This window comes from Crinia signifera, chromosome 4 (genome assembly GCF_055691185.1).
Source record: "Crinia signifera chromosome 4, ASM5569118v1, whole genome shotgun sequence".
NCBI classification, from domain to species: Eukaryota; Metazoa; Chordata; class Amphibia; order Anura; family Myobatrachidae; genus Crinia; species Crinia signifera.
Window position 1 is genome coordinate 198,920,341 of NC_139220.1, and position 12,839 is coordinate 198,933,179.

Genomic DNA, 12,839 nt, shown 5'->3' on the forward strand with positions numbered 1-12,839 from the left:
TCCTGGGTCAACCCAGTGAAAATCATGGAAGGTGAAACAATGGGTGCTTCTCCCAACCCGGCACTCTGACAAGTCTGAAAACTGCGAGATAGTGCGTCTGCTTTGATGTTCTTGGGGCCTGGTCTGAAAGTAATGATAAAATGAAACCTGGTAAAGAACAATGCCCACCGGGCTTGTCGCGGATTTAAACGTTTGGCCGACTCAATGTAAGCTAAGTTCTTGTGGTCGGTGATGACGGTGATGAGGTGCTTGGCACCCTCAAGCCAGTGACGCCACTCCTCAAAAGCCCACTTAATGGCCAATAACTCGCGATTTCCGACATCATAATTTTTCTCGGCTGCGGAAAACTTGCGGGAAAAGTAAGCACAAGGATGAATCTTTTGATCATTGACATTTCTTTGAGAAAGGACCGCTCCGGCCCCTATATCCGAGGCGTCGACCTTAACAAGAAAAGGAATCCTGGGGTCCGGATGAAGCAAAATGGGAGCAGAACTGAAGGCTTCTTTCAACCTGTCAAAGGATTCTACAGCACGCGGATACCAATTTTCCGGATCTACTCCCTTGCGGGTCAACTCAACAATGGGGGCGACAGAAAAAGAACGGATGAATTTACGATAATAATTGGAAAACCATAAAAACCTTTGAATAGCCTTAAGGTTGGTAGGACGAGCCCAAGACAGGATGGCCTGGACCTTACCTGGATCCATTGAAAAACCCTTGGGAGAGATGACATAGCCCAGGAAAGAGACTTGAGACACTTCGAATTCACATTTTTCGAGTTTGGCATAAAGTTGATTCTCCCGCAACTTCTGGAGGACCATACGGACATGTTGCCGATGTTCAGGAAGGGATTTGGAAAAAATTAAAATGTCATCTAGATAGACTACAGCAAATAAGCCCAGGTAAAGCCGCAGGACCTCGTTGATAAAGTCTTGGAAGACTGCAGGAGCATTGGCCAAGCCAAACGGCATTACAAGATACTCGTAATGGCCCGTGCGGGTATTAAAGGCTGTCTTCCACTCATCCCCTCTTCTAATCCTAATGAGATTATACGCCCCTCTAAGGTCAATTTTAGAGAAGACCCTCGCTTCCCGAATTTGGTCAAACAATACTGAGATGAGAGGTAAAGGGTAGGAATTCTTGATGGAAATCTTGTTCAGAGCACGATAGTCAATACAAGGACGTAAAGAACCATCCTTCTTCTCTACAAAAAAAAACCCTGCACCTACGGGAGACTTTGAGGGACGGATGAACCCCTTTTCAAGGCTCTCCTTAATGTACGAATCCATGGCCTGGGATTCAGGTCCGGAAAGGGCATATAGACGTCCCTTGGGTAACCTGGAATTGGGGATTAAGTCTATGGCACAATCAAAGGAGCGGTGAGGGGGCAACGAATCCGCTACTTTCTTAGAAAAAACATCGGCAAAGTCTCTGTACGGCAAAGGTAGGGAAGAAAGGACAGACTGGACCACACGGAGAGGTCGAGAAAGACAATGGTCAGAACAGGAGGACCCCCAACGTGTGATCTCCCCCGTGGTCCAATCTATGCTGGGGTTATGCTTCTTCAGCCATGGTAACCCCAGAACGAGTGGCGTGAGTGGACAGTGGAATAAGAAAAAAGAAATCTCTTCGGAGTGAAGAGCCCCTACCGAGAGCTGAAGAGAGGGGGAGCATGCAGTTATCCTGCTGTTAGAGAGTGACTGACCATCTAAACCACAGACCGACAACGTATTGGCCAAGAGAATGGGCTCGAGCCCCAGTGAACAGACCAACCCTTCGTCAATAAAATTGCCGGCTGCACCGCAGTCAATAAAAGCAGCGATTTCGATGGTGCGGTTACCACTAGAGACGGACACCTGAATGAGTATAGAGTCTAGGGGAGATAAACGGGATAGGCCCAGGTGAGTTCCCCCTAACTCACTTAGGCCCTGTCTTTTCCCGCCTTTAATGGGCAGACAACAGCACGGTGACCCTGGCCCCCACAGTACAGACAAAGACCCTTGAGCCTCCTACGATTCTTTTCAGCGGCAGACAAACGGGTGGCCCCAATCTGCATAGGCTCATCCCCGGCCAAGTCCGAACCCTCTCCCTGCAGAGCTGAGGGAAGTACTCCAAATTCCCTCTCTCTATGATGCTCCCGAAACCTCCGGTCCACCTTGATAGCTAGTTCCATAACTCCATCAAGGGAGGTAGGAGTAGGATAGTGGACCAGGGCATCCTTGAGGGTTTCAGAAAGGCCGATTCTGAACTGACTACGCAGCGCGGGGTCATTCCAACCTGAATCAATGGCCCACCTCCTGAACTGGGTACAATACGCTTCTGCGTTACCCCGCCCCTGCCGTAACGCTCTGAGATTAGATTCTGCAGAAGCGGCACGGTCCGGGTCATCGTACAGTACCCCCATAGCGGTAAAGAAGGCATCTACCGAGGCGAGGGCCAAGGATGCTGCAGGTAGCCCGAAAGTCCAGGTTTGTGGGTCTCCTTGCAAAAGAGAAATCACCATCCCCACCCGCTGGGTTTCAGAGCCGGAGGACACAGGGCGGAGTTTAAAGTATAACTTACACGACTCCCTAAAGTTAAAAAACTGAGACCGATCCCCAGAAAAACGGTCAGGGAGACTCAACTTGGGTTCGAGGTTTCTTGGCGAGGATAACGCCCCATGAACCCGTTCCTCTTGTGAGTTAACCCGAAGGGTTAATTCCTGGAGTTTCTGAGTAAGAGTATGCATCTGCCCCACCAGAGCGTGGCCCGCAGTTTGCTGAGCCGGATCCATGACAGCAAGAAAGTAGTCTGGGGGTGAAGTGTGTGTGGCCGGTTATAATGTTAGGGTCCTGGGTGACCTCACCGAACCTAACTCCGTTGTCACCTAGTGGAATTGGCGGACGCGTGCAGTACTAGGCTTCAGCACTAATAGCCGCGTCCGAAGGAGCCCGTTAGTCAGGCTCCAACCCCGATGCCACCTGGTCTTACGAGTGACAACGCGGCCGCCAAGGCCAGAGGTGAGCAAGGGGAAAACTAACTGAGACCCTATCGGCGAGGACCACCCGGCCCTACTGAGGAGGTGTGTGAGTGCCACACCCTAACAAAGACCCCCCTGGGGAGAAACAGTAACCAGTGGTGTAACAATACACAAACACTGACACAATATAAACACTGACAGGTGTAACAATACACAAAGGCTGACGCTAATATAAATACCGACTGGTGTAACAATACACAAAGGCTGACACAATCTGAATACCGACTGGTGTAACAATACACAAGGCTGACACAATATGAATACAGACTGGTGTAACAATACACAAAGGCTGACACAATATGAATACCGACTGAATGATAAGATAAGAGAACAGGGTAAACCCCAACTTATCTGAACCCCACAGGCAGACTGCCTGGGCGAGGATCTGCCAGGAAGAGCAACCAGGAGATGGACACTGGGACGCTGAATAAGCCAAGACAGGGACACTGCAGCCGAATGCAAACCAACGGAGGCAGGAGCCTGGAACCGGGAACACTCTAGACGCTGAGTCAGGAACTATAACCGGCGTCTGAGTGTCCCGGTCCGGAAGTTTAAATAAGGCGCCTGATGGATCAGCTGCGAGCCGCGCACCCCTTCCTACCCGCGGCCGCCTGGCGTCCCCCGTCGCCTAGGCAACCGCTGCGGCAGGGGAGGAAGGGGCTGCGCCTGAGCCGCAGGAAGCACGTTGCTGTCCGGCGGAAGTGTGCGCCCAGTGACGCGGCGGCGTCCCGGCTGCTTAGCAACAGCCGGGACGCACCGCCCAGAGACTGCCGTCATAGTGACGCGGCGGCGTCCCGACTGCCCAACTACTGCCGGGACGCGCCGCCTAGAGACTGCCGGGCACGCGCTAGCGTTGCCCGTGCAGTTTCTAACAAGAGGGCAGACATATGGCGAGTTATGAGCTGTCTGTTACCGATAATGGCACACATCATCGGCCCAAAGATGAGAATACCTTCACCTCATGATAATTGATCATCAAGATTCAAACGATGCCATAAATAATACAAATGAAAATATTTATACATGTGTACATACCACACACTAATATATAGATGTGACATTATATGCACCAAAATGCACAGTAAATGTGTTAGAGAAAAAAGAGAGAGATAAGGTACACCACTCATGTGGTACATGTTATGTCAGTCTGACACAGGAAAGGACCCAATAGCCAGTAAAGCCACCCAGTATATAGGATAGAACCATTACAGGTATAGTAAATACCTAGAAACATATCTACACAAGTAGTCCAACTACAAAAAAAAACATTATAAATTAATCTCTTCATATAAGCCCTCCGGGGCTAAGGAATTCCAATTATATATGAATTCACATTCCTTCTGTAGCAGAGTGAGGTGACAATCACCTCCTCTTTTGGGGTCTTTAATTTGAAAAAGAGGCATGAATTTGAAGTCCTTCATTGTATGGCCGACCTCAAAAAAGTGTCTGGCCACCGGTGGGGTAGTGTGGTCACGAATCGTCATCGCTTTTTTGGAGGAACGATGCATTCCTATTCGCTCCTTAAGCATCCGGATCGTTTTTCTGATATACAGGTATTTGCAAGGGCATAAGATAACGTATACCACAAACTTGCTATCACAGTTCATGCGATGTTTTAGCTTGAAATCGATGCCTGTCTTGGGATTGCAAAAAGATTCACCCGTCATCATATACTGGCAATTGACGCAGCCACTACATCTGTATGCACCACTCTTGCATCTGAGCCATGCACCTTTCTTTGGAGTCGGGCTGATGTCAGAGAACGTGATCTGGTCCTTAAAGTTGCTACTTCGTTTGTAAGCAAACATCGGAATTTCGCTACAAAAAGTGCCCATTACTGGGTCAGATTCCAGTATATGCCAGTGCTTAAGTACCACTTCCCTCAATTTAGTCGATGCTATAGAGAAGGTCGTGGAAAAATTATCCTATGGACAGCTTTATCCCTCTTGGGTTGTGTTAACAACGTCTTTCTGTCTAATAGGAGACATTTGTTGATGGCTTCTTCCACTTCCAGAACGTCATAGCCTCTAGAAATAAAATCATCACCCATCACCCTCAGCGCTCTTGGTAGTTCATTAGGGTTTGAAGTTATCCTCACAACTCGAAGTAGCTGCGAGTAAGGTAACCCTCTTTTTAATGCGGGTGGGTGAAAGCTCTCTGTCCGTAAGACGGAGTTGGTGTCAGTTGGTTTCTTATAAATTGCTGTCGACAATTTATTACGGTTAACACTCACGTCAACGTCAAGAAAGCTAACGTTAGTGGGACTACTTGTGTATGAAAACCTGATGGTGCCAGGTAATCCATTAAGGTGTTTCATAAACAAGTCCAGTTTCTTAGGGCCTCCGGTCCAAATAAAAAAAATGTCATAAATAAACCTTACATATGAAGCAATAAACAAAAAATATGCGTTATTGTTCAAAATGTGAGATGTCTCGTAGTCATACATGTACAGGTTGGCATAGGTCGGGGCCATATTCGAGCCCATGGCCGTGCCCTGTAACATTAAAAAAAATGAATTATCGAACAAAAAATAATTCTTATGTAGGATGAAATCAATTAACAACAAAAAATATTCGACCGGAGGACCCTTGTATGCTGGACTTCGGGTGACTATGCGTTTTATGGCATCAATACCTGCTATATGGCCGATGTTGGTATACAGGCTGGTGATATCACATGTAACCAACAAACAGTCAATGGGTACGGAGTCGATTTTGTCAATTCGACACAGAAAATCAGAAGTATCCTGTAGGATAATGTCAATTTCCAGAACCACCGCTTGTAGATAAAAATCCACATATTGCGATAGGTTCTGGCATAGTGAATTACGAGAAGATATAATGGGCCTTCCCGGAGGCCTATGCAGGGTTTTATGAATTTTCGGCAGTATATAAATCAATGGGGTGACTGGATACAATTGAGTTAAAAACTCACAAGTGTCTTCATCTATCCATCCATTGGTCACACCCATTGATAATATACCATCCAGTTCCTTGGAATAGGTGGACGTGGGGTCAAAACGTAGCGATTTATAGCATTGGTCATCCGCTAGTTGCCGTTTGACCTCAGCACAATAGTCACTCATATTCATGACCACCACACCCCCGTCTGCTGCACGAACTATAATTTCTTTATTTGAGTTAAGGGCTTTAATGGCCTGTCTCTCAGCAGAGGTAATGTTCGAGAAAGACATTTTTTGTTTAGACATAAAAGGTATTAAATCACGTCTAACAAGTCTAATAAAGGTGGCGATGGACGCATTAGTGCTAGGGGGGTCAAAAGAGCTCTTTTTTCTAAATACCTTTGTATTTGTGGCGGTATTAGATGACTTAGAAAAATAATCTTTTAATTTCAACTGGCGGTGGAACTTATGAAGCTCCACCTCACAGTCAAATGTTCTCTGTTTGAACGTTTGAACAAATGATAAACCCTTAGCTAAAACCTGCTCCTCCATCGGTGTTAGTGTGTGGTCAGAAATATTATAGACTATGGCTTTTTCTTGGATCGGGACGGTTGTTCCCTTGTGCCTACTCTTGCATTTCCCCCGTCTGCATTTTTTCCTCGGTTTCGGCCTCGGGAGTTGCTGGCCCCTCCTAAAAAATGGGAAATAGAGGTGGCTGAGGACTGATCTGAATCGGAGGTTTGGGACTCAATATCGGTGTAGGGTTTGTTAAACCTTCTCCTCCCTCCTGTCCTAGATTTCCAAACTCTAGCCTGATTCTGGGAGAATATCCACGGATATACTCTGACCTCTTTGTAATCTTCACGTACTTTCTTATATTTGTTTTTTTTAAACGCAAGAAGTTCTTCCCTAAAGGTATTGATGCCATCTTCTAGCTTACCTAGCCAATCTGTGCCACTATCTGATTTCATAACATCTAAACCATGGCTCTCACATTCTCCTATCTCTCTTTCTAATGTGGTTATGTCACTATTCACCTGCTGGATGACCAGCACCATCAGGTCCAGACTGCACTGATTAAGGATGTGGCACCACTGTTTACAAAAGTCCTTATTATTCCTTCCAAGGGTCGGTTGGTTTCTAATTCTAAATCCCCTGGGGATTAATTTCTCACGGTGATACTGAGACAAAGTCAATCCATGCAAATTCAATTCTACAAGCCTCTTCTTCATTTTGTACAGGTCATTATATATCTCCTGTGGGCTGTCGACATCAAACTTCAATGTTTCAGTATTTGAGAAAATAATTTTACTAATGTCCTTGTCAAGGAAGCGCTTGGTGCCAGCTAGATCATTGGCGTCTAGATCCATGATGAAAAAAAATCAAGAAAAGTGAAGAAAAACTAAAAAATCGTGAAAAACAAACAAAAAAAAAAAACGTGAAAAAAAACTCCAAAAATAATTATTTACATTCGGGTGCTGGTTTCACATAGAATAGTTGCATATATGTACAGTTGAAAAACCGCACACCGCCCGGCGAACAGTAGGGTGCCAGATCACATATAAAATTGCATATATGGGGTATCTCCTAGACAGAGAGTGGTCTGCACACCAGTTTAAAGACAAAACATATTTATGTCACATAAAAAAGGTAAAGCACATGGCATTGCATTGGAATCATAAGACAAAAAGTAAGGTGCAGGTTACTTATCCAAAACCCATCACAGCAGTATAGTGTTACAGGGGAACCTGTCACCAGGTCCAAAGCATCAATACCAGACAGCCTGTTTCGGTGGTGCGACCACCTTCCTCAAGGGTATAAGCATAACTGACTTGCTAGCCATATATAAAGGCCCAGATGGCGCCAAAATCGGCCAAACAGCACTCACCTGTCTAATCACCTCACCTGGTATACCTGTGCCCTGGAACGCACATGAACTGCACTTCCGGTTCCGGAACCGGCTCCTCAAACTATGACCAATATATACCATAAAATGAACCTGATATTGAATCTTACAAGAGAGCCCCCCAGGGCATGTTACTGAGCTTAGACACAAATAAAGCCTTTGACTCAGTGGCATGGCCGCACCTTTACACAATTTTAGAACACAGGCAGTTCGATAACTCCTTCATAGAATTAATTAGATATTTTTACACCCAACCCTCCACCTCATTGCTAATTAATGGTTGTAGAGGTACAAGCATTCAAATGTCTAGGGGCACACGCCAAGGCTGCCCATTATCACCTCTACTGTTCAATTTATGCATAGATCCTCTGTTTCGGATCTTACAAACCTGGCCAGAGTTTGAGGGAATCAAGATAGGGAACTCTGAATTAAAGCTCTCGGCTTTTGCGGACGATGTCCTATTATACATAGGTAACCCGGGGAAATCGCTGGGCAAAATTTTGAAAAAATTGGATAATTATGGAGAAATATCAGGTTACACGATAAATGTCTCTAAATCTTCGGGGCTGTTCCTGCATCCCCAGATCCACACGCCCTCCTGGGGTAGGGGTTTCCCGATCCGTTGGGAAAAGGGCAGTATCGATTATCTGGGCATACACCTCCCAAAACGTGGCGTGGATTTATATAGAATTAATATAACAGAGGCAATCCAGACGACGGTAAGGGAACTAGAGGGGTGGAAACATTTGAAACTTTCTTATGTGGGCAAGGCCAATCTCATTAAGATGGTAACTTTTCCACGCCTGCTATACCTGCTTCAAGCCCTCCCATTGTTATTGACACAGAGAGACCTGCGTCTACTGGACTCTCTATTTAGGAAATTCATTTGGGGAACAAAACGTCCCCGTATAGGATTGTACAAATTGCAACAACCAGTCTTCAATGGAGGCATTAACTTTCCGAATATTTTACACTATAATCACTCCTCCATACTCCGCTTTCTGAGGGATTGGCTGCATGGCCGGGAAGTGTACGCTAATACCAAGATTGAAGGGGAGTTTTTAACCAACTGTGGTTTGGTGGGCTTTCTTCATATGCAAGACGGGGAGGTGGACGAACAGATCCAACTCAACCCACTCCTATGGTCAACGCGCAAGGTTTGGCACATTCTCAGACACAGACTAAATCTAAATGCCCATAAATCCTTATTCTTACCCTTTATGCACAACCCAGAATTTCAGAGAGGTTTGGCCGGCCAACCATTTGGGAGCCTTCGGTCTGAGGCTTTGTCCTCCGTCAGAGCCCTAATTGACATGGACTTGAAAAAACCTATGTCCTATGACAGGGCGTCGGAGACCTTCCCAACCTTTGGAAGACACCCTCTGGCATACATGCAAGCTAAGCATTATGCATCTCAAGTGATACGCTATTTCTCAGAGGCGGACTGGGCAAATACCCTGGACACGATGCTCCTAACTGGGGTGGCCGAACGACGGGCTATATCCATTCACTACAACTTCCTCCGGCAAATCATAGACCATGACTCCATCACCACAGGCATGAGAGCTTGGACACAGGTGATGCCAGGCCTGACATGCCCGGAGCTAACAAAGGCACTGTGGCACTCCAGGAAACTGCTGCCCGCTATTCAATACCAGGAAATGTTTCTCAACATCTTCCACAAGGCTTACTTTTCCCCCCACAGACAGTTCCTCGCGGGTATGGCTCCATCGGCAGTGTGCCCGAGGTGCCAGGCCGGCGCGGCGAATCTATACCATTATTTCTGGGAATGCCCCATAATTAAATTGTTCTGGCTTCAAGTCAGGAAGTTTGCTCAGGACAACCTGGTGAATTATGTCCCTCTAACAGATCGCTGGGCTATCTTTGGCATATTGCCAGAGGACCAAAGAATAACTAGAGGGTGTAGGCGACTTTTGGTGATTGTGAGTGCAGTCGCACGTAAGGCCATTCTGCAGACATGGATCGACGCTGCCCCCCCTTCAATACAATTATTCAAGACAAAACTATTCCATGTATTTAACATGGAGTGGATTGAAGGCCTTTTAAACAAAGAACGCCACACTAAGAAACTATTTGACACATGGGAAAGCTATATAACCGTGCTCTCACTGGAAATCAGAACTAAACTCCATAACTCATTCAAGGACACCCAGTGGTATCTGATGAGACTTATCTCAGGGGACCCCCCGATAAGTTTAGACGCCTAAAAATGTGGTGTTTTTGCTAATTGAATTGACAGCCCTGGGCCATTGAGGGTTCATAGATAGGTTATATATGTTACGTGAATAAATGACAAAGATACATGTTCTGCTTAGCCAAGACCTTTATTTGTAGCGGACAATGCCAGGTCAAAGAGATAAGAGTGAACAATGACTTCATCTTGGTATGCTCATGTTACCTGTATCAAAACTGTTATACATATTTTCATTTTGTAATATTGTGACTTCCGGTGTTTCAATAAAACATGTTTAAAAAAAAAAAAAAAAAATTAACCTGATATAGACATGTTAATCCTGTGTAATATCCCTCACAGACACTACCGCACAAGTCCGCCACTGCTCACCCCCTGTGTACACACGGGGGCAATTTCAGCACATATCGCTAGCAATATAGTCGCTGAGCGTCCATATTGCCAGTAATTTCATGTGCTGTGGGAGATAAATTGCTAGGAGCACGCTCCCGCTGCCAGCCCTGCATGGTCGCAGGAGCCTGCTCCTCTGATTATGGGTAAAAATTGCTGGTCCCTGGTGCACAATGCACTGTGCACCAGCGACCAGCAATTTCTAGTCAAAATGAGGTAGAGATAGACTGAGACAGAATAGCTTGCAATTTTCGACCAAAATCGCTGGTCGCTGATGAAAATGGTACTGAGCAATATATTGCTGATAACTGATAACATTTGCTCCCAAAAGCTGGAAAACGGGCAAAAATTATTGCTCTGATAATTTGGTGAAATCAAATGGATTTAACCATTTTATATGAACATCTATTTTTCTAGTGTTTAGGAGCAAATGGTCAATTGTCATTTGCTCGCATTACCTGATTTTCGTTAGTCAGAATGATTGGACAGATAATCTTATGCCTCTTTTCCACATAAATCCTGGGTCTGACCCAAGATTTTGAACAAAATTCCAAACCGGGTCAGACCCGGGACTAGCCCCTTTCCACTAGGGCTCCGGTGATAATTACAGGTTTGAAAAAGTTTATGCTCCACATGGACGCAGTAGCCCCTGGGATTCTCAGGTGCAGTAAGCAAGTCCATCTCTGCTTTTCATGGCACTAGCCTCACCCCAAGATAGTGCCATCGCTGCAGGAAGCAGCACCCCGCCATGGATCTGCCCATATTGTAAACGGGAGCTCGGTGGGATGGCCGAGCTTAAACTGTCCCTTAATCGACATCTGTCCCAGAAACAACCTTGCAAGCTAGCCAAACTTACTGTCACAACCAGGGTTACCATGGTAATAACCCAAGCTTTAGCAGAAATGGAACATGAGTATTCTAGTGTGTTTCCAGCTTTAAAGGAACCATTATAAACTTTTTCAGATGCAGCCAATGACCATCCAAATCACACAACAGGTTAAATTGGTCACCAGACATCAATTGTGATGGTTACCCTCATCAATATTATTTAGAATCCTTTACTATCAACAGGGAATACACCCCTTAATTACCCAATACAGGATTCTATAAAAATAAACTTTTGCCTCCAAACGATCCACAGACAATACAGCTTCGGCCACACTGGGAACACATTGTCTATTCAAGACCCCCAGAGGGGAATAACCCTTCCTACCAATTATTGTACCCCCAAGTGCATATCATATATTGTAAAGGCTCACTGCATAAGGGGCAAAGGAAGGATTTAACTTAATTTAATCTATTTTTATACGACAGGCCCATTTGTCCCACTTATCTTAAATATATTAATAAAAGTTACGTTTTAAAAAAAACTTATTGACACATTTAAGAGTGCCCCACAAAGAGAGTCCTCTTTTTTCTTCTTTATTGCTACTGTTTATATTTGGACTCCACTCAGGTGATAGACACCATTTTTGAGAATTGGTCACAGGCTACCCAGGCCGTCCCCCACCACAGGTGAGATTAGGTCTCCCTTGACATCTTTCACCCTAGGTGGGTGCGGAATCCAAAAACCACACTCTTATAGTAATAAGCTTGAGGTGTGCGGACCGTCTTCTGCAGAGACGGCTCTTTCTTTTCACCCTGACAGAAAAGTGCTGTGACCTCACTAGCTTGTTCTAGGAACCGCCGCTGGCGTTCACTGACACACTGGCTGAGTAGTCTGAGTCAAATCTGTTTGTTCTCAGGCACCCAGTGAACAAGCGCAGATTCTGGACTGAGACGGTAACGGTTCTCTGTCAGCCTGTCATTGATTGGCTGAGCTGACTGAGCCGCTGACTGCAGCAAATCAACTACCTGGCTCTGATTGAACTGAAGATTGAAGAAGAGAATACTATAGTGAGCTTAGGCTCCTGGAGTGAGATGGTTCTTCACTGTCAGTGACAGTGAAGAACCGTCTCGCTCCAGGAGCCTCCGCTCATCACTGTTCAGTAATGAGAGTATGTTATGTACTTGTCTTGAAGTTATAGTCGCTTAAATAAAATCTAAACTTGATTATGAAGCATTTGTACTTGGGTCGCTGCTGCGTACCGTTCTCTCATAGTTAAACAGCTGTCTTCAGGTGTATTTTAATATAAAAGTGCCATCACTTCACTTCCATACCATTTGATGGTGGTAACCATCGGAAAGACACATAAGGAGGAGAAAACACTACCACCAGAGTTAAAAACATATGTAACCAATGAATGAAAATCCCTACTTCACTGTTCTGGACCAAGGGGGGTATTGTATAGCGCTGCTACCCAAAGGGTACTGAATTGTTCCACACGTGATGTCAAATAAATGATTCCTTCAGACGGGAAGATTTCTTCCGACCACACATCCTGTGTTAGGTGGCTGCTAATCTTCTCTC